This window comes from Lontra canadensis, unplaced genomic scaffold (assembly GCF_010015895.1).
Source record: "Lontra canadensis isolate GAN:19392208 unplaced genomic scaffold, GSC_riverotter_1.0 scaffold39, whole genome shotgun sequence".
NCBI classification, from domain to species: Eukaryota; Metazoa; Chordata; class Mammalia; order Carnivora; family Mustelidae; genus Lontra; species Lontra canadensis.
The window spans coordinates 8,187,326-8,208,252 of NW_022631033.1; positions in this window are offsets into that span (position 1 = coordinate 8,187,326).

Genomic DNA, 20,927 nt, shown 5'->3' on the forward strand with positions numbered 1-20,927 from the left:
TCTTTAATTTCTTTCATGAGTGTTCTGTAGTTCTTGGAGTACAGGTCCTTTACATCTTTGGTTAGGTTTATTCCCAGGTGTCTTATGGTTCTTTGTGCTATAGTAAATGGAATCGATTCTCTAAGTTCCCTTTCTATTTTTTCATTGTTAGTGTATAAGAAAGTAAGTGATTTCTGTACATTGATTTTGTATCCTGCCACATTACTGAATTGCTGTATGAGTTCTAATAGTTTGGGGGTGGAGTGTTTTGGGTTTTCCATATAAAGTATCATGTCATCTGTGAAGAGAGAGAGTTTGACTTCTTCTTTGCCAATTTGAATACCTCTTTTTTCCTTTTCGTTGTCTGATTGCTGTTGCTAGGACTTCTAGTACTATGTTGAATAACAGTGGCGAGAGTGGACATCCTTGTCATGTTCCTGATTTCAAAGGGAAGGCTGTCAGCCTTTCCCCATTGAGGATGATATCAGCTGTGGGTTTTTCATAGATGCATTTTATGAAGTTGAGGAATGTTCCCTCAATCCCTATACTTTGAATCATTCTAATCCAGAACCGATGCTGTATCTTGTCAAATGCTTTTTCTTCATCAATTGAGAAGACCATGTGGTTCTTCTCTCTTCTCTTATTGATTTGTTCTGTCACACTGATTGATTTGTGAGTATTGAACCACCTTGCATCCCATGGATAAATCCCACCTGGTCATGGTAGATAATCTTTTTAATGTACTGTTGGATCCTATTAGCTAGGATCTTGTTGAGAATCTTGGCATCAATATTCATCAGGGATACTGGTCTGAAATTCTCTTTTTTGGTGGGGTCTTTGCCTGGTTCTGGGATCAAGGTAATGCTGGCTTCATAGAAAGAGTCTGGACATTTTCCTTCTGTTTTTTGAAACTGCTTCAAGGGAATAGGTATTATTTCTTCTTTGAATGCTTGGTAGCATTCAAAGGGAATCTGTCAGGTCCTGGGCTCTTGTTTTTTGGGAGGTTTTTGATCACAGCCTCAGCCTCGTTACTAGATATTGGTCTCTTCAGGTTGTCAATTTCTTCCTGATTCAGTTTTGGAAGTTTATAGTTTTCCGGGAATGCATCCATTTTGTCTAGGTTGCTTAACTTATTGGCATATAACTGTTGATGATAATTTCTGATGATTGTTTCTAATTCCTTGGTGTTAATCGTGATCTCTCCCTTTTCATTCATAATTTTATTAATTTGGGTCCTCTCTCTTTTCTTTTGGATTAGTTTGGACAATGGTTTATTGATGTTATTGATGCTTTCAAAAAACCAGCTTCTAGTTTCATTGATGTGCTCTACTGTATTCCTAGTTTCTATCTCATTGATCTCTGCTCTAATCTTGATGATTTCCCTTCTTGTGTGTGGGGTCGGCTTAATTTGTTGTTGATTCTCCAGTTCTTTAAGGTGTAAAGGGAGCTGGCATATTCTGGATTTTTCAGTTTTTTTGAGGGAGGCTTGGATGGCTATGTATTTACCCCTTAGGACTGCCGTTGCCATATCATATAAGTTTTAGACCAATGTGTCTTCAATTCCCATTGGTTTCCACGAATTGTTTAAGTTCTTCTTTGATTTCCTGGTTAATCCAAACATTCTTAAGCAGGGTGGTTTTTAGCTTCCAAGTGTTTGAATTCCTTCCAAACTTTTTCTTGTGTTTGAGTTCAAGTTTCAAAGAACTGTGGTCTGAGAATATGCAGGGAATAATCTTAATCTTTTGGTATCGGTTGAGCCCTGATTTGTGACCCAGTATGTGGTCTATTCTGGAGGAAGTTCCATGTGCACTCAAGAAGAATGAGTATTCTGTTGTTTTAGGGTGGAATGTTCTGTATACATCTATGAGGTCCATCTGGTCCAATGTGTCCTTCAGTGCTCTTTTTTCTTTATTGACTTTCTGCTTGAATGACCTGTTGCTGAGAGTGGTGTGTTAAGATCCCCTACTATTAATGTATTCATATCAATATGACTCTTTATCTTGATTAACAGTTGTCTTATGTAGTTGGCTGCTCCCATATTGGGGACATAAATATTTATAATTGTTAGATCTTCTTGGTGGATAGACTCTTTGAGAATGATGTAGTACCCTTCTTTATTTCTGACTACAGTCTTTAATTTAAAATCTAATTAGGTAGTTTTCTTTCTTGATTAGTATTTATCACTTTTTAAGATATAGTGTTTAAAATAATGCTCACTTTTAGGTGTTTTAATATGTCTTACTGTGAAAGAGAAAACTGTACTAAAATCTTTATAAACAATAAAAAATACAAGTGGCACAAACTGATGAAATAAAGTCTAAAAGTCTTATGTAATTGACAACACTCAGTGTTCACAAAATTGTGGAGAGGCGCACATACTCTACTGATGCAGAGATGGCCATAGTGAAAGTAACAAAATGTTTTCAGAGGCCGTTGTGAAACTTATATTTGCCAAAAGTCTGACCCAGCCGTTCTTCCAATTATTCATCCCCATTTACCTCTTAAAAACGTGAAAAGACATATGCACAAATATATTCACTTAAAATTGGTCATAGCCAAAAACAGAAAAGAAAAGAAAAGAAAAACAACCCACATTCTACCAGGAGCAGTTTCACAAATGTAGGTTTGTCATGCAATTAAATGCTTTGTAGTCATTAAGAATATGGTAGATCTACATGTTTTAACATGGAGAGATGGCTAAGACATATCACTGAGTGAAAGAAACAAACTTTAATATCTCGAGTAAGCATATAAAAATACACAAATTATCAATAGTAAATATTTTTGAGAAATGGACTTGCATATGAGTGTATGTTTATGGCTGTATTTGTTTTTAAGAAACATATATAATGGAGCATAGTTTCAATTTTTATGATAAATTTATGTTCCCTGATAATTCTTCTAGGAATTTGAATTTTTTTTTCTTTACGATTTTCACTTCATATTATTGAAATGATTTCCATCTGGCAGCAGCATGCTTGAATTATAATGTGTCAGGAAGGAAATTAAAAAATGAAATAAAACTCATTTTTGCACAACTAAGAAAACTAAAGGGATAAATGAAAAAAATGTAGATCAAAGATCAGAGTTTTAATGCATTTAATTATCATGTCATATAATAAAACAAATTATATGCTGAGGAGAATGGAATAGAGAAGCTCATCACAGTTCTTTGGTTTGGTCACATTTAAACAATTATCTTTCAATGTACTCCTGTTTTTTATCTCAAACATTGTAGGAAATAATGGAAGATGAAGAGGGGTGGATTCAAATTTATAGAGGTAAGGAATTAGGCACATATTATTTTTACATATTGCACATATTTATTATAGAAAGCTTACCATCTTCAGATGAATGACATTTTTAGCGCTATAACACTTAAAAACTAAAACTAAAAATGGGTCTTTAAAGGAGACTACTATGGGATTTTAATTGATTATTTTAAATTATTATGATGATATTTCAATTTAAACTCTGGCATCAAAGAGGTTCAGAAGGGATTCAGTACTTATAATTAAAGATTCAAAAACAACAACAACAACAAAAAACCCCTGAATCACAGTTTTGTCCAAGGGGTTGCCTACATAGGCCAAGTCATTCTGTGGACCAAACAAGAGACTTACAGACAACATTGGTGTTAAGGTTTCAGGCTCCAGAGGCAAGAGGCCAGAATGCATCTCCTAATTCAAACTGTGGCTGCATTTCTGTTTTGACCATCAATAAGATGAGATGTCAGTCTCTTACCTTATCATTATGTACTCTTCAGTATCACATGCTGCATGAATCTAGTTAGTCAATATAAAATTGATAAGCAAATAGGAAATGCCAATTATAGATGTAGGAGAATAGGTAATTGCTTTATTCTATTTGTGCCAGGGGCAAAATCATGGGAAAAAGCAGCCATGCCAGAAAATATAGATAATTGACCGTAAGAGACTAAAATTCCAATGCCTATAGGCTATTTGAATCAGCGAGGTGCAGTGGACATAAAGTAACAGAAATGGCGGAGATTGTGGCTGATAGGAATTGCATCCAGCTGCTTGTTGCTATATGGGAATGAAGATCCGTACTGAAAGATTTGTTTGATTTTCAGGAGAAGTCAAGAAATAGGAATGATTCATAAAATTTCCCAATGTCTGAAATATCGTGATGGTTAAGCAAAGCATGCCAGTGGGGTAATTCCAGGCAGTGACTTGCCCATCAGTAGTGCCTACTTCCAGGATTTACATCTATGAAAACAGCCAGTATGAGTGGTATAAAGTCATTTTCCCCTTCAGTCGGTCTGTGGTTCTGAAGATCACATCATGGAAATGAAATGGAATATTTATCACACTTACTCAATGTCTAAAAAGAAAATGAGAGAGAAAAGTGAGGACTTAATTTTCTTTAAGCAACTGCATAGTAGAGAAAGGGGAAAATTACAGTTCAGTAGATTTATAATATTGGTTTTGTAGTTATGTTCCAAAGATAATGTTCCAAAGATAATGGACTGTAGATAATTTTTGTGCACCATGATGGGACTCAATTATTAGGTAATACCTAATTACCCTGATTTGATGCTAACTCTCTAACTTAACAATTATTTGATCTTTCACTTTGCAAGTTAGAAAAGGGCTTTTGGTTGTTTCATTTAAAGCACTAATTTCATGAACTATATGGTAACAGGTGGCATACAAAAACAGTAAGTGGCTGCAATCATTTGAGTATACACACTGTCAGTTATGGCTAAAATATATGGCAGGACTCCGTGTGTTCTGTGCGTGCTCTTTTTTCTCAAAGAGCAAACATCTGGGGAGCTTTGTATGTTAAACTCGCTAGACACACAGAACATTGTTTGGAAATGCTCCTGCGCTTGCTGCAGAAGTACGTGGAGTTTTACTCCAACCAAGTCTGTTCAGGGGTTTGTCCTTATACAAAGTTTCTCCTTATCTACATTACAGACTCATTCTTGAAAAGACAGAGAACGGTTAGGAGGTAAGGAAATTTTGAGGGATAACTGCTCTGGCTCATCCATTAATAATTTGTCATAACATCCCCAAATTAAATTGTAATATACTCCATTTGTATTAGTTATAAGGGGCACTGACTAAGTAGCCAAACAAAAGTGTTAAATTGAGTTTATTGGGACTTTCTGAATGACTACTATTTTCCTAGTCTTTTTTAAACAGTTCTTAAAAATTACATATATACAAGGCACCTGGGTGGCTCAGTTGGTTAAGCGTCTGCCCTCAGCTCAGGTCATGATCCCAGGGTCCTGAGATCGAGTCCACATTGGGCTCCCTTCTCAGTGGGAGTCTGCTTCTCCCCTCCTTCTGTCCCCCTTCCCTGCTTGTGTTTTCTCTCTCTCTCAAATAAATACAATCTTTTTAAAAATTGCATTTATACAATATATGTACACATATATACATATATACATACATATATTCATAATTTTACATGATTCAAACACTGTATTTGGTGATTCTTTGTCTTACATGAATAATTTAAGGGGATTGAGAATCTTTGCATACACTGCTGTTTGTTCTTAGAACCGCAGCATTCCTGGATTACAAAACCTAAAGATATCATTAATTATTAAGGATTTTAGTATACATTAACATTATTAAGGTTTTTGATATACATTACTAAATTTTCCTGTCAGTTTCTTTTTTCAATTTGCTCTTTGTTAACCTGTTCTTTCCTTTTGTTTTAGTGCTACTTGACCAAAAATATGGGTGAATTATGTTCTTTTTAATATATTTTTTATTCAAGTGCTCCATTCATATGTATATAACCATATATTACATATATAGTACATATATATGTGTGTGTATGTGCAAAGCTTATTGATTTTTAACTTTTGAACCATTAGTTTTGATATTTCTTTTTGGCTCAAGTTCATAATTAAATATTATGTATTAGAGAGCAGTTCATTTTTCATCTGTCCCCATAAGCTTGCAGTACTAGTCAACCTGAGCAATCAGTTTTGCCTAAAATACAAAAACAGCTCTGTAATCTATTAAAGAACACTTTGACACATCTTAAGAATATCCTGAGAAATCCTGAAAATCCTTCCTTTAAATTTCTCTCATTAATTGATTTGCTTCTAAAGTAATATACAATTAAAATAAAAAGTAAAAGTGTGCAACATTTTTAAATAACAGCCTCAGAGAGAATGGATCTATAGTAAGACTATGTTTGTAGGATACCAATTTAGAAGTTAGAACCTCCAAAATACAGTCCTGTAAGACCTTAAGAAATAAATGAAGTTCTAGTCAAAATATACTGATGATTCTTTCTTCTGAGGAGACTTTTTCTGATTATTTATCAATATGTCAAGTCATGAGAACAGACTAGAATTACAGTAGATCCATTTTATGCTGAATGAAGGTTCTAGGTGAGACAATTTTTGAATTTTATCAAAGGATCAAGATGATTCATGAATAACCTTCTAAAACTAGGAAACTTAGGAGGAGGAGGACCCTGAGCTTGTCTCCTTCCTGAACACAGCTAGATAGTGCTCAAACTACTCGGAACATCCAAGAAATCAGAGCTCTGAGAGAACAAAAACTGCAAAGCCTACAAGTAGAAAAAGGGCCACCTTTTGGAAGGTAGGCGGTGCAGAAGTTTGCTTGGGGGAGATACAGCTTTGGATACAGTGGCGGGGAGGGAGCCTACTTATGGAGGCTACTGCAAAGTATTAGAAGCAGCAGAGTTCAAAATCTGAACTTTTAGTTTCACTACCATGGGGGATGTGCCTGGCTTAAAGGTGTTCAGGTTGTGAAGAGGGGTGGAATCCCAGGGGAGACAGGGTGGTCTGAGAATCCCGTGAGTTGCTGGAAGAAGGGATGGCATCAAGGTGTTGCACCAGTCCCAGGCATAGGAGCTGGGAAGCCAGCCGAGAAGAGCTAATCTTGGTGCCGGCTTTATGCTATAAACAGTAAACCAACGTGTGGTCACGTCATTGCCTCCCTGAGACAATCTGCAAACATGGTGAGACCCTCCCCTTCCAGGAACAGTGCAGATCCGGACACAGGAGTCCCTGAAATTTGGAGATTTAAAACTTGGTACAGCGATTGAGATAAAAATGTGCTGAATGGGAAAAATATGCAGACAAGAATTCCTTATCTAGCAAGGCTTTATTTTGGAATAGAATGAGAGCTAGTTTCCCCAGACAAGCAGAAACTATGGGAGTTTGTAACCACTAAACCAGTCCTGCAAGAAATTTTAAGGAGGACTGTCTGAGTGGAGGAATTAAAAAAAGACAAAAAGCAACAAATACTAGAAAGGACCAGAGAATGTCACCAGGAATACCAACTCTATAGCTAACAAATGGCACTAAATTCTTATCTTTTGGTCATCACTCTGAATGTAAATGGACTAAAAGCACCAATCAAAAGATATAGGGTATCAGAATAGATTAAAAAAAAAAACAAAACAAGATCCATTTATATGCTGCTTCAAGAGACTGACTCATTTTAGACCTAAAGACACCTGAAGATGAAAGTGAAGGGATGGAGAACCATCTGTCATGCTAATGGACAACAAAAGAAAGATGAAGTAGCCATACTTTTGTCAGACAAACTAGATTTTAAAACAAAGACTGTAATAACAAATGAAGAAGGGCTTTATATAATAATTAAGAGGTCTATCCATCAAGAAGATCTAACATTTGTAAATATTTATGCCCCCAGGTTGGGAGCACCCAAATATATAAATCGATTAATAATAAACATAAAGAAACTCAATAATAATACAATAATAGTAAAGGACTTTAACACCTATAGCAGTGGACAGATCACCTGAGCAGAAAAACAACAAGGAAACAATGGCTTTGAATAACACACTGGACCAGATAGACTTAACAGTTATATTCAGAACATTTCATCCTAAAGCAGCAGAATACACATTCTTCTGAAAGGGTTAACCAGGAAATTAAAGAAGGATTAAAAAAATACATGGAACAAATGAAAATAAAAGCAAGATAGCTCACAACCTTTTATGATGCAGCAAATGTGGTTCTATGAGGGAAATATTTTGCAATACAGGCCTACTTCAAGAAGCAGGAGAAGTCTCAAATATAAAACCTAACCTTACACCTAAAGAAGCTAGAAAAGAAATAGCTAAGAAAGTCTAAAGCCAGTAGAAGATGGAAAATAGTAAAGATTAGAGTGAAAATAAATGATATGGAAACCAAAAAAAACTAAAAGCAAAACAAAACTGTAGAACAGATTAATGAAACTAAGAGCTGGTTCTTTAAAAGAATGGACAACTTCCTAGAAACTTACAAACTGCCAAAACTGAAACAGGAAGAAATAGAAAATTTGAACATACCTATAACTAGCAAAGAAATTGAATCAGTAATCAAAAATCTCTCAACAAAGAAAAGTCTTGAGTCAGAAGGCTTCCCAGGGAACCCTACCAGACATTTAAAGAAGAGTTAATACCTATCCTTCTTAAACTTTCCAAAAACAGAAATGGGAAGAAAATTTCCAAGCTCATTCTATGAAGCCAGCATTACCTTGATTCCACAACCAGGCAAATACCCCACTAAAAAGGAGAATTACAGACAAATATTACTGATGAACGTGGATGCAAAAATTCTCAATAAAATACTAACAAATTGAATTCTGCAGTACATGAAAAGGATTTTTTAAAAGATTTTATTTATTTATTTGAGAGAGAGAGAGAATGAGAGAGAGAGAGAGAGAGCATGAGAGGGGAGAGGTCAGAGGAAGAAGCAGACTCCCTGCCAAGCAGGGACCCCAATGTGGGACTCGATCCCTGGACTCCAAGATCAAGACCTGAGCTGACGGCAGCCACCCAACCAACTGAAGAATTTTTCACCACAATCAAGTGGGATTTATTCCTGGTCTACAGGGGTGGGTCAGTATTTGCAAATTAACATGTTATACCATATGGATTTGGATAGAAAGGAAAAGAACCACCATATGATCCTGTCAATAGATGCAGAAAAAGCATTTGACAAATATAGCATCCTTTTCTGATAAAAACCTTCAACAAAGTGAGGACAGATGGAACATACCTCAATATCATAAAGGCTATATATGAAAGGCCCACACCTAATATCATCCTCAACGGGGAAAAACCAAGAGCCTTTCTCCTATAGTCAGGAAACTACAGGTGTTGGCGAGGATGTGGAGAAAGGGAACCTCTTATACCACTGGTGGGAATGCAAGGTGGTGCAGCCACTCTGGAGAATAGTAAGGAGGTTCCTCAAAAAGTTAAAAATAGAATTACCCCATGATCCAGCAATCTCACTACTAGGTATTAACCCAAAGGATACAAAAGTACTGATTCAATACTGACTCAAATACTGATTTGATACATGCACCCTAATGTTTATAGTGGCATTATCAACAATATCCAGACTTTGGAGAGAGCCCAAATGTCCATCAACAGACAAATGGATAAAGAAAAAGGGGTATATATGTGTGTGTGTATGTATATATATATACATACATACATATGTGTGTATGTATATATATATATATCTTTTCCTTTCTATCCAAATCCATACACACACACACACACACACACACACACACACACAGAGTACACAAGATGGAATATTACTCAGCCATCAAAAAGAATGAAATCCTGCCATTTGCCATGACATGGATGGAGATAGAGTGTATTATGCTAAGTGAAATAAGTCAGAGAAAGACAAATACCATATATAATCTCATTCATATATGGGATGTGAGAAGGAAAGCAGATGAGCATATGGGAAAAGGGAAAAGAGGGGGAAGCAAGACATAAGAGAGTTTTAACAATAAAGAATGAACTGAGGGTTGATGGAGGGATGTGGATGGGGGGTGGGTTAGATGGGTGATGGGTGTTAAAGAACTTCTTGTTGTGATGAGCACTGAATGATGTATGTAAGTGATGAATCACTGAATTCTATTCTAGAAACCAGTATTGCCCTGTATGTTCACTACTTAAAATTTAAATTAAAAATAAAAATAAAACTAGAGAACCTATTCTTATAAATCATAGGTCATTTGGGTGTTTGACAGATTTTTTTTTTTAAACAGTATGTAAGAGTAGTTTAAGTATTTAGACTAGGAGCTATAAGCGATGGTTACTGTTAGGACCTTTGTTATTTTATGTCCCGAAGGGGGAAAAAATATTATTTTGACTTCTTCAAATAAATATCATTTAAAAAGGATATATCACAATGAAATATCAGCAAATGATATAGTTGTATAGAGTAAGTCTCCTCAAATCACAAACACAGTGTCAAGAGCTAAATAAATCTTCCTCTGAGCTGTGCTGCGTCGCGTTCGTCTTCTCTCTCGCTGGGACCTGGCCTAAGTCTACTGCGCTTCTGCTACCTGTCAGTTACACAACTAACTTTTATACATAAAAAAACTCCCAATGGCTCTTTATTTTACAGAGAATGACTTTTCAGTACTATGGGGGTCTGGTAGATCTTTTTTGGTATCATTTCTTGCTTGGCCACTACTGGTTTCAAATTGCATCTAATCCAAAGTTTCAAATATGTATTTCTCTAATTAACTTAGATCAAGTGATCTGATTGGTTTTTCAGTTCTGATATGTATTTTAGAACTTGGAAACATTAATTTGTAGCTTTTTTATTTAAGCCAAGTAACTATAGGTGACATCTGTTTAGTATATCACAATTTAAATATGAATAATATATAAAACTTTATCTTAGAACAGGCACTAATGTGTCAGCATGCTTTCTAATGTCTGTAATCAGTATTAAGCAGAATCATGTAAACATTAAGTACCTGGGCATGAAATTGAAAGCTTAAGCTCTCATTGTCATCATAGACATCATAACAAGCAGACACTGATAAGAAGTTTTAACTTCAGGTTGGGTATGTGGAAATAAACACTTGGTATTTTGCTAAGGCAAAGTCAAGTGTATTCATTTCCTAAAGAAAGAAAGAGCGCATCACCACTTGGTGGATATTTCAAGTAGTTTAATTAGACTTGCAGAAATTGACTTTTGTTGCTATTAGTAATAGTAGTAATACGTATCGGTGTTCATTGTTGAGAGGTCAGCATTTGATTTCTTAAAGGACCAGGCAGTAAATATTCTAAGTTTTGCAAGCCAGAGGTCTCTGTTGCAACTATTCCGTCCTGCCATTGCAGCTAAAGACTGCCATAGAAAACACATAAATTAATGTGTGTGCCTGTCTTCTAGTACAGTTTTATTTACAAAAGCAGGTAACTGGACCACAGATGATAGTTCGCCAATTTCTCTATTACTGTCACTTTATAAAGTGTTTTCAGATAGCTGTAAACTAACACAGCCATCTTGTATTATCTAGCTATAGATACTCGCTTTTTGTTGGTGGGCAAGGGAGTCCAGATTTGACTTCTACCTGGAAAGCAAAGTAAGTGAGACTCAAGGCTCCAGGCTCGAATAGCTGCTTCTGGCATCTCTTGTCTTACAAAGCCAGCCACTCTAAAAGTCAAAATGTATATATTATTTAATCAATGAAAAATTCTTTTTACTTAATTCTGAATGTTTTCATACCAGAGCATGATGACAAGATGATAGTACAAGCTGAAGAAAGGCCATGGCTCGGATCCCAGCCAGGGGGTCTGACACACGCTTCAAACGTAGGAATGTGAGAGCTTAGCCATATTTAGGAAGATTCACATAGCCAGAGAGGATGGACAACTGTTGTTGCTTCAGTGAGAAGAACCAGTTCCTGATCCAAATATTTTAAAAATAAATTAATAAGTGAACAACATTGAAGACATTATTAAATATTGTTCTGAAAAAAGTGATTAGGAATGATAATCATAATATAGTTTACATACATACGAAACCATTTGGACTCCATTTTTTGGACAATCAAAACATTATTATTATTAATTTTTATTTTTTGACAGAGATCACAAGTAGGCAGAGAGGCAGGCAGAGAGAGAGAGGAGAAAACAGGCTCCCTGCTGAGCAGAGAGCCAGATGCGGGGCTCGATCCCAGGACCCTGGGATCATGACCTGAACTGAAGGCAGAGGCTTTAACCCACTGAGCCACCCAGGTGCCCCCAAAACAATTAGTGAACACACTGACTCAGATACTCCACCCAAATCTGAGAGGATCCAGGAAAATTCTTGTCTAAGAATTTTTAAGAGCCATCTAAAAAGGAAGTATGTGTGTTACGCATGATTAAAATGTAGGTTTTTAAAAGTAAGTGAAATGATAATGTGTTTTGAAACATAGTTGTCCAAATATACTTTATCTGTTTTAATCTACCAAGTCATCATAGTTAGAATGTTACAGTTTTATTTAAAGGTGGGTAGCATTTACAAAAAAGAAGAAACCAATTGGACAAGCTGATGGAAAAATAATCAAAACTGGAACATGATGAAAATGGATGCTAGATAACCAAAAGTCTTTTTGACACCGCAAAGATACTTATTTTCATGGTTTTGTATAAAAAGATTGTGATACATTTTTAAAGCCATCATTTGAAAAGTTTAAATCCATAGAGAGCTTGTACATGCTTTGTATGTTAAAAACTAGTATCTGAACATGATAAATATTTTTATTGTAAAAATGTTTATTGTAAATCTGAGTTAATCTTTTAAAATGAAATCAGAATTTTTATTATAAGCGTACCATATTAAGTTATAAATATTACATAAATCTGCTATGTCTTTAAGCAATGTAAGTATATGTTAATAGACATAATGTTATTTTTAAGTGAGTTATTAGTTGTATTGTTTGATTACTTCATCACCATAGTTAAAAGCCTTACTATAATAAAAAGTTACACGCAATATTAAGAACTTTTATATTTATGTCCTGCTTTTCTATTTGTGGGAAGGGAGAAGAGGGGATATTTTGATATGAAAGAAAAAGTTAGGAAACACTTAATATATGTGGGATGGAGATCTCTGCAATATTTAAGAGAGAAAGAGAAAATTAAGACAAACTGTAATGCTAAGCAGAAAAATGTTTGAATGCTTAAATAAGATATTTAGGTTCTCTTTATATTTTCCTTCAAAGTAACATATTTGATAAAAATTCTTATCTGGGGGCATCTGCGTGGCTTAGTCAGTTGGGCGTCTGCCTTCGGCTAAGGTCATGATCCCAGGCCCCTGGGATCGAGCCCCACGTGGGCTCCCTGCTCAGCGGGGAGCCTGCTTCTCTCTCTCCCTTTACTGCTCCCCCTGCTTGTGTTCTCTCTCTATATATATATCAAATGAATAAATTAAAAACAAAAATTCTTACCTGGCTCTGACCAGCCCTGAACATCCTTTCAAGAAGAGACAATGACTAAAATACTAATAGACCTGATTTATGTCCTTTGTAATTGTAAAAAAGAGTTTGCCTTGTTGTGGGACATGAATCTGGCTCATTGAGAACATCTCCCATTTATTGTAAACAGTCCTCCTTGTAAGAAATGGAAATGTTAATTCCAGTTATGTTACTGAATTAAAAATGAAGGTTTCAAAATTTTATTTGTATTCTTAAACTGTGAGTGCGTCATAGACTTTGTCCATATGTATGAATAACAAAATTTAATGTTCCTGTTAAGTACATATAATTGATGCCCATTCCAGGCTAAACTGAGAAATATCAGAATTCCCTGAAATCATATCTGTGGGTCATAACTGAGCATGTAGAAGATATTTGTCAGTCTAGTCATCTTGTTAATTAACAATATGTAAATGACTGAAATCCCCTTTAACACTGTGAAACATAAACTCTAGTAATCAACCAGGAAATTTGAAATTATGCCCCCTCTCTTGTTTTCTTGTACATGACTGTCTTGACTTGTCTTTTCTTTTTGTGTCTGATTTTTTAAAATTATTTTTTTATTATTATGTTCAATTAGCCAGCATATAGTATATCTTGAGTGTTTGACGTAGTGTTCAACGATTCATTTGTTGTGTTTAACACCCAGTGCTCATCACCACATGTGTCCTCCTTACTACCCATCACTCGGCTACCCCATCCCTTCTCCCCCCCTCCCATCTCTAATCTCCGTTTGGTTCCTGTGGTCCAGAGTCTCTCATGACTGTCTTTTCAATCAATTATCCCATTGTCTAAGGAGTTGGTTTAGTCACTTTATTTACTTTTTGCCAGAGTGTTGGTGTGAGACACTTCTATAGGTGTTCTTAAGAGTTTTTAACTTGATTACTGTTTGTTTAAAGAAAAGATTTCTACATGATTAATAATATGCATTTTAACTGCATCAGAATAACTTAAAGTAGAGTAACAAAGTAAAAGAAGCACAGCATTGCATACTTGTTTTTTTTATATTTCTAGGATCCCATGTTTGAGGAAGGATATAAGAAGTGTAAAATCTCTCTCTGGATCACGAGGAATCAGGTGGAGAGGATCAAAGATACACTAAGGTAAGCATTAGTGTTCCCTTAGCAAGGTCTTATTTTCCCATGTAAGCCTTTATTTCACCTTTACCTTTTCAAGGCAATGTGCTATTCATTTCCTTTCCTTCCTTTGATTATTGAATTGTGATCCTTGTCGTCTGGTTACACTATGACTCTGTTCCTTGGTCATGAGAAGAATGAAGTAATTCTAGGTTTTATGATTGTTTTATTTGTTTTTGAGGTTAATTAGTCTTAATGATTGTTGTGGAGGGAGATGAATACAGGATCACAAGATCCTCAGGCTCTAATCCTAAATTTCACTAGTTCAAGTGTGATCTTAGGCTGGTCAGCCCAGCTCGGTGTCCTTCCATCATCCACTCACAGAACAAATGCACACGTTGTGGGAGACCAAGAAATGGTCAAAACATCCCTTCAGATTTGAAAATGAAACTGAGAAAAGTCATATTATAAGTGAGATGAACGGGGGATAAGAAACGGTTAACTGAAACATGCTATATGTTACTTACAAGATTTGACATGATTCTCCTGAGATGTTTACTAGCTCATACTTTAAAATCTTTAAAAAAAAAATTACTTTTCCTCAACAATCTTACTGCTACTGACAATGAAAAACTTGGGAAAGTGTAAGAATATAAAATATATCAGAAAACATACTTGCTGTTTAGAGATCTAATACTGTAATACTGAAAGGTTAACAAATATTTGCTTATTCATTGATTTCTTCAAGAAACAGTGGATCATTGTTCCTGTGTGCTAGTTGTGATCATGACTCTTTCTTAATTTTTTTCTTCTTCCTTAGTAAACTGAGAATTGTAATTGCAGAGCTCTCATAAATATGTTGTACAAATTAAATGTATGAATGCATGTGGTGCCCTTCAGAAAGTATATAAGGGCAAAATAAGAACTCGGTTGTGGTAGATACTTTTATTAAAATTTAAATTACTGTTTGTTGAAAGAGATGAGCTTAATTACAGATAAAGGACTCTGGGCATTCAGAAGAAGGAGAAATTATTTCTTGCAAGTGTCATCTGGATGCTTCTTTTCTCCCTCTAGTCCTAGCTTTGCTTTTCCTTCCTCTTGTCACTCCCAAGAGGTAGCTTGAGAGTTGGAAAAGTGTTTTTCATCACAGACCTATGCCTTAGAGAATCCTTCAGCGAGCTACTCGATCTCCCGAGATGTGATTTCTTATTGTGAGATGTGTAAAATGTCGAAAGCATAATGGGTCATCCATGCTTACTGGTTTGTCGTTAAGCAGCCCATTTTAATATAATTTAAGACTGATTTAATGGTGGCTTATGATGTTAGAAAAGAAAAACAGTTTTGAAAATCAGAGAGAAGGCCCTAAGATAAAAATAATTCATTTGACTTTATTGAAACATGAAGAATGAATAACAATGCATATAGTGTCTTAAGTCATTTACTATTATATAATAAACAAGTCACAGAGATGAAAAGTACAGCATAAGGAACATAGTCAATAAAAAAACATAAAGAATAAAGTAAAGAAAACAGTAAGGATTATTTGAAACGTATTAGTCACATTTAGTTACTCAAGAAAAGTTAGTAGATACAATTTGTGGTAAGAAAAATCAATACATTTTCTTTTACAAATACTTAAAAAATCTTAAAAAGGGGCTTAGAAGTTCTCTTCCCTAAGGTCCTATGGAGGTGTTAGCATGGATTTTAGGAAAGTGAGCGAAATCAGTGCCCCTGGCACATGGGGCTTAGATCTAAGGACTTAGTCTGTTTCTTTCCTGGCATCTCTCTGCCAAATTTTAGTAAAGCTTTATTTTAATACCTGTGAAAGCACAGATAATATTTCCTTCATTAACTCTATTATTTTCCTAAAATACTGTCAGTAGCACAAATGCCGACTGAAATACTAATTTCATTACCAGTAATGAAAATAATATTTAATATTTAATCTTGGACTTTTATGTCTAGAACATTCTCAATGATCATTCCTTCATTTAGAAAATTATCTTAATATGTGCGTATGCATCTGTAAAAATAGGGGAAATCGTAAAATATTTTAGTTAATGGTAACAATGGTGGCTGTACACCATAGTTGTATATATATAGATAGATAGATAGATAGGTCTATCTATATAAGAGGTAAAATATAAGATTTTTTTAATTATAAGAAAAACAGGCTTTTGAAAATTCAGTGATGGCATAGTAAAATCTTTTTAATGTATTTAAACATAAAAATTGGGGAAATCATAAAATATTTTAGTTAAAGAGTATTTGCAGTATAACATACATATTTTCCAGAGAACAAGCATTTTCCAGTACTCTGGTTCTCCTCCCTCTGAGCCTGCTGTAGGATTGTGATCTTCTGACCTGTGTGGTTGGATGTGGCTGGTGTAAGACGAAGCAGCGTTTTATGAATGAGCTGCTTTGTGTTCTTTCATTAGATGGTCCAGCAGGTGCTACTGTAGGAGGGGATGCAGGTGAGAGTCAGAAAGACAGAGTTTATTATACTCACTGCACACCAGGAGGGGCCACAGGAGGGCATGGGGTGGGGCTCAACCAAGCACATAGGGAGCTGAAAGAGAGAAAAGGGGAGCAGGTGGCAAAGAGGGGCCTTTGAGCAAGTGCCTTTACTACGGGACAGAGTGGGTGCCTCAGCAAAGAGGCATGCGATTTAGTTGGCATAGTGGATGTCTGTCACTAGGCCACAGGGCAGAACGGGCTACTGTATCAGGGACTAGCCTTATTATCACAGTTGCTCCTGGTCATCTGGGCAAGGTGCTCAGAGCCTGTTCGCTGGGATGTTGAGGCAACAGGAAACCATTAAGCTCTACATTTTATGATGCACAAGCATATAATAGGTTTTCGTTTCTTAAATTAGTGACAGAAAAATACAGCACATTTCACCTATCTATAATTTTAACATTCTGTTGTGCATAATACTGACAGTTGACTAAAGTAATGTCTGTTAAAGGAAGGTGAGTTTTACTTCCAATGACTTTTTCTTTTACTTCCACAAGTCCCATTTGGATCTTTTGCAATATGTTTATTCTTTATTCATTTTTTTTTCTTTTTTTAGAGCGGGAGAGCGAGAAGTGGTAGAGGGGCAGAGGGAGAGGGTGAGGGAGGGAGAGAATCTTAAGCAGGCTCCACACCCAGTGTGGAGCCCGATGGGTCTCGATCTCCCAGCCCTGAGATCATGCCCTGAATGAAAACCAAGAGTCAGATGCCCCACCGACTGAGCCACCAGGTGCCCCAAAATATTATTCTTACTTTACTGTGTTATTCTTTCATTATGATTTCTGTTATTTGCTAATCTCTCTGAACACTGTGTTGGAGCTTTTGAGATCATTGTCTGAGGTCCGTGGACTTAGAACTCATGAACTGGTTGAGCCCACCGACTCCAGGGCCTGGGTGTCTTGGTTTCCATTCCACGGCTGCCATTTATAACCTGTGTGGCCATGGGCAAGTTATGCAACATCTCTGCATCTCGACTTCCAATTTGTAAAGTAGGATAACAATAGTGCCTGCCTCAGAGACTTGTCATCAAACTAAAATAGTTCTTGTAGTAAGACCAGAGGAACCTGAATGAGCCTATGGCGTGCAAGTCCTATGGGAGAGTCGGCTGCTATCACTGTTTTCAACTCCCTGGGACTGGTTTTTCTTGCTCACTTGTTCCGGGTATCTGGAGACTTCTTTCTTCTTCCTTTAGCAAAGACATTCACTAAATATGAAGTATTTTATCTAGTATTTTATCTCGTGGAGTATTTATGGTGAGAGGGTTTCAGGGTAGTGAGGCCTGACATGTTGTTGGATCTCGAATCCATTCAGGGAATATTTCCTTTGATTATCTGCCAGGTTCTACTGAAATAGCTGTTTTGGGATAGAGCTATATAGGTCTATACAGCAAAAGAAAAGAATTTAAGCTAACATAATCACACCAGCCCCTTTTATATTTTCCAAGATTATGCAGATGGTTCTTTCGATTTAAGACATTAAGTATTTTTATGAAAATAATGTCTGTTTTCGGGGCAGGGTGGCTCAGTGAGTTAAGTGTCTGACTCGATTTTTGGCTGACTCGATTTTTGGCTTAGGTCATGATTTCAGGGTCATGAGATCAGGCTCTTTGTTGGGCTCAGTGTGGAATCTGCTTGAGTCTCTTTCCCCCCTCCCTCTCCCCCTCCCCCAGCTCAAACTTTCTCTAAATAAATAAACAAATAAGTAAAATCTTTTAAAAAAAGGAAAATAATGCCTGTTTTGGATCTATATTTTAATAGAAACAAACATAGAATTAAGATAACTGAAGATTTTTATACGTTATGTTTTTTAACCTTTACCTTTACCACTCTCAGTCTATATCCTATTTATACACCCACAAGCCTTTTTTTTTTTTTTTTGTCAAATCCACTTTTGGAGAAACTAATATCAAATTAATGTTAAAATGTTTTCAATAATAAAATAATCTAACAGAGACTTTATAATAAATATTTATCTTAACTGTCTTACAGATTTGTCAATAAGCTATTTCAAGAAATGCCAAGAGATTTTATTCCACCCTTTCAAAATGATAAAAAATTAAATCCATCCATTTCTGCCATTGTAAGAACGATTGTGATTAATTGTTCTCATCAAATCTGCCCAACTCCGGTAATAGAAACCATACAGTTTACATACTAGGGCACTTTTTCACAATGAAAATTTCTCTTTTGAGATTTGATCTGTAGAAAAAAAATCATGAGGACACTAACGAGAGAACATAGCATGATTAAAGACAAACCCTCCTTAAAAAGAAAAGTTTAATTTTTCATATGGTACAACTTTAAACTATTTACATCAGTTTCAATATTTCACCTTCTCTTCCAAAGAGTTTATGAATGATTCAGTATCACCAAGGGACAATATCTAAAGAAACAGAAGTTAATAGGAGTATCTTTTTCTCAAGTGTAATACTTGCCTATTTTTACTAAGATCACTATAAATTGGTCCAAAATTCATTATGTATTTTTATTTAATAGAATACTAAATATAATATTCTATTTTATGTATGTATATGACATATATATTAGTCTATTAATGTATGAATAGGTATATATACTAATTTATTAATCTATCATATATATATGTATGTAATCTAACATATATGTATATATATAAAATTTAATTTTTTCAGGTTAGTTCAAATTCAGTGTTTTTTCCTACAACTTATTATCTGTCTGTGAATGACTGCCAGAGTCCACTTATTTAACAGACGTGCTACACTAAATTTATCCTTAGGAAAAACATGTTAATTATAATATGTAGAATAAAAGTGACATCCATAAAGATGTACTGTCAAGATTACAGCACATTCTGCGTGTTTGCATGGGTAGTCAGGAAGTTCTAAATTTCTGTTCTAAATTCACATCAAAAGTGAACCTTGAAATTGGTATCAGAATCATTATCACAGTTCACACTTAATCGAGGGTGACTGGCAGCTCCCGAATCCTACCACTTTATTTTACTTCTGCCCCGCATCTAGGAAAGTGGATTGGAAACCGCAGGTGCTCCCTCCTTAAACGCTCACTGGGAAGTCCAAACAACTCAAGACCGGGATGAAATAAGGGAATTATCACCCCAGCGAAAGTCCTTAATCACATTAAAAGCCAAACCAGTCTCATTTCCCTAATTCTCTGAGGCAATTTTGAATCTGATTGGGAGTTCCCTGCTTTCCCCATAAAACCTCATTAGGTGAATAGTAAATGTGTCCCGACCTGTTGGGGCAAGTGTGGCATCATCAGTCTTGACATCTGGATAAATTTTGGCTGGACGTCCACCCAGTGTTCTTGGAGTGTCCACAACAGGCGTTATTTAATGAGTTGGCAAATGAAGAAGAAAGAAAGAATTCGGAGTAGAAAGGGATTAATCTAGTTTTACTTATGATTGTTCTGAAGCGGTTTAGGACATACAAATAGGTATGTCTCATATACCCTTGGCCAAGTAAGAAGATTGGGAGTGAGTCTGGGCAGTGGCAGCTTGAACACATCAGCCTGTGCTTGATAATAGAGGGCTGGGGGTGATGGAATCACCCAGGAGGTGAAGAGAGCAAGTGAAGGCTAAGCACTTTGCTTCTGCTGACTTCTACCTCTGCATTATTTACTACTCCTTCTGCTCTTTGCCATATCTCCACCACATCTCCTGGAGACATTATTCTCCCTAATGTATTCAACCTTTACGAGCATGACTGAACTTCAGCCTAACTGGAAGTCACAGATTATTTGTTTTTACATAAAAGAGCAACTTTATTTTAGCAGAGTGAGGAGGAATGGTGTTGCCAAATATTGTTTATGCCAGGCTAAAGTTTATCATTGTGTCTACAAGATAAGAAGCTAATCATTAATTTGAGTTTCGTTGGGACTTACAGTTAATTGGGAACACCAAACAGGTGGGACCTGCTAATTAGAGTTATGCAGTTATATTTAAGGCTGCTTAAATCTGCTGCTACTTAATCAAGTTTAATAATTAGTACATCTTATTATTCAAAACTAACTGGGATAAATGAAATAACCTTTTAGGTCAAGCTTTTAAAGTCCCAGTGTCCAAGTCATAACCAAGAACAACTAAATAGACATTTCAGGGTTGGGTCCCAGACCTG